Genomic DNA, 2500 nt, shown 5'->3' with positions numbered 1-2500 from the left:
ACATGTTTGGTGCCGAAGTTTTGAGTTGGGGTTTGCACATGGCCAGGGCGGGCATAGCTAGAATGGCTTGGTGGGGAGTTTTGTGAAAAAATGAAATTCGTGGTTTTTGAGATGTGAGGGTTGGAAGGCCTCCAAATGCCCCAAATGAATACCATGAAATCTTGGTGCACGAAAGTTTTGAGTTGGGGGTTTTGCACATGGCAAGGGCGGTGCACCCGGCATAGCTAAAGGCTTGGTGGGGAGTTTTGTGAAAAAATGAAATTCGTGGTTTTTGAGATGTGAGGGTTGGAATGGCCTCCAAATGCCCCAAATGAATACCATGAAAGTCTTGGTGCACGAAAGTTTTGAGTTGGGGGTTTTGCACATGGCAAGGTTGGCGGTGCACCGGCATAGCTAATGGCTTGGTGGGGAGTTTGTGAAAAAATGAAATTCGTGGTTTTTGAGATGTGAGGGTTGGAAGGCCTCCAAATGCCCCAAATGAATACATGAAAGTCTTGGTGCACGAAAGTTTTGAGTTGGGGGTTTTGCACATGGCCAAGTTGGTCGGTGCACCCGGCATAGCTAAATGGCTTGGTGGGGAGATTTGTGAAAAAATGAAATTCGTGGTTTTTGAGATGTGAGGGTTGGAAAGGCCTCCAAATGCCCCAAATGAATACCATGAAATTCTTGGTGCACGAAAGTTTTGAGTTCGGAGGGTTTTGCACATGGCCAAGTTGGCGGTGCACCGCGGCATAGCTAGAGGCTTGGTGGGGAGTTTTGTGAAAAAATGAAATTCGTGGTTTTTGAGATGTGAGGGTTGGAAAGGCCTCCAAATGTCCCCAAATGAGTACTGTAAAAGTGTTGGTGCACAAAAGTTTTGAATTGGATGCATTTTGCACTTGGCCAAGTTGGTCGGTGCACCGCGACTAGATAGCTTGGTGCCAAAATTTGTCAAATTTAAGACCTTGGCCAAACTGAATGAAATTTTGTGGGGAGGTTCCTGATATTGTTTAGTGGTGGACTGGAAAAAATGAGGTCGAAATTCGAAGTCTACATGTGCTTTTCTATTTTTCCCGATTTTACACATACCCGGTAAGTAAAAAAAATAAAAAAAATAGTTCCCCTTCGAGAAAAATTATGAAATTTGGTGAGCAAGGAGATACCATTATTCTACGAATTACTGCAAAAAATCGCATCAAAATTCGAAGTGTAGCCCGAGATATGGACTTATGTCTGCTCAAAAAAAGTGTATCTACTTGTACAATTTTGCCTTTTGCATATTAACCTCTTATAGGGGGGGAGTGCTCCTTGAGCCGGCCAGCTCCACACTGGCAGGTTTTAAAGGGAGCTTGATGAGGCCTCCCCCCTCACGTGGTGCGTGCGTTAGCATGTTTATCATGGCACAACTAGCCTCTTCATAGTTGTTGAGCTTTATTAATACCAACACACGGTCGTCACTGATCGTTGGTTAGCTCGGCAGCTAGTCCCTCGGATATTGTGGAAAGTTATTTTCATGCCTAGCGATGCTTGACCTGCGTCACTTGATGTTTCCATTTGCTTGCTTGCCCATGGTAGGTGGGGGGTGGACCGTCTTGTGGTGTGGTGTCTTGCGAACGTGAGGGTGTGTGAGTTGTAATCGAGATGCACTTGCTGGCTGGCTCCATGCCTTGCGTATCGAACGGTCAAGCATGCATCTCTTCCATTTTCACCCGTTGCCTTGGGTGATATTGGTTGATCAGTCCCTGTGTTGCCTACCCACTAGACGGTACTTCTGTGGTTGCTTCGAATTCTATCTTTCCATCACGAAGAGGTGTTGGAGGATCCTAATGTCACGCACGTGTTCCATCTAGTGAAACATCTCAGTGATGCACGTGTTGTGGCTAGTTCTTTTGGATGCGGTGCATTATATGAACTCGGGTTTACTTTAGCGACCCAGTCAACATAATTCGGTTGTGTCCCTTGATTGAGACGTTGTCCTTGAACTTGTTGTGAACAATATCGTTCTTCCACAACCCGTCGTCTTGAGTGCGATGGAAGGCAAATAAGATGTGCTTTGGCATGTCATGCACGTACTCGATTGCGGGAAGTGTGAGAAAGTGTTGTTGACAACCCGTGGGAAATGGAATGTGGCAAATCGTGATGAGCTCTTCGTGGATCTGCGAAGAAGACGACCTTTGGGCCTGTTGGAAACGAGGGAGGCGATGTTGAACTGCGAAGAAGATGGACTTTTGGGTTGTTTGAATCAATGGGAGGCCACGCGAGAACTCCGAATACTATGGACTCTTGGGTTGTTGGAAGCAACGGGAGGCCCCGCTAGAACTCCGAATACTACGGACTCTTGGGTTGTTGGAAGCAAGGGGAGGCCCCGCTAGAACTCCGAATACTATGGACTCTTGGGTTGTTGGAAGCAAGGGGAGGTCCCGCTAGAACTCCGAATACTACGGACTCTTGGGTTGTTGGAAGCAAGGGGAGGCCCCGCTAGAACTCCGAATACTATGGACTCTTGGGTTGTTGGAAGCAA

The sequence above is a fragment of the Vigna unguiculata genome, unplaced genomic scaffold (genome assembly GCF_004118075.2).
Source record: "Vigna unguiculata cultivar IT97K-499-35 unplaced genomic scaffold, ASM411807v1 contig_700, whole genome shotgun sequence".
Lineage (NCBI taxonomy): Eukaryota > Viridiplantae > Streptophyta > Magnoliopsida > Fabales > Fabaceae > Vigna > Vigna unguiculata.
The sequence above is the reverse complement of the archived record's forward strand: the minus strand, read 5'-3'. Positions refer to the sequence as shown.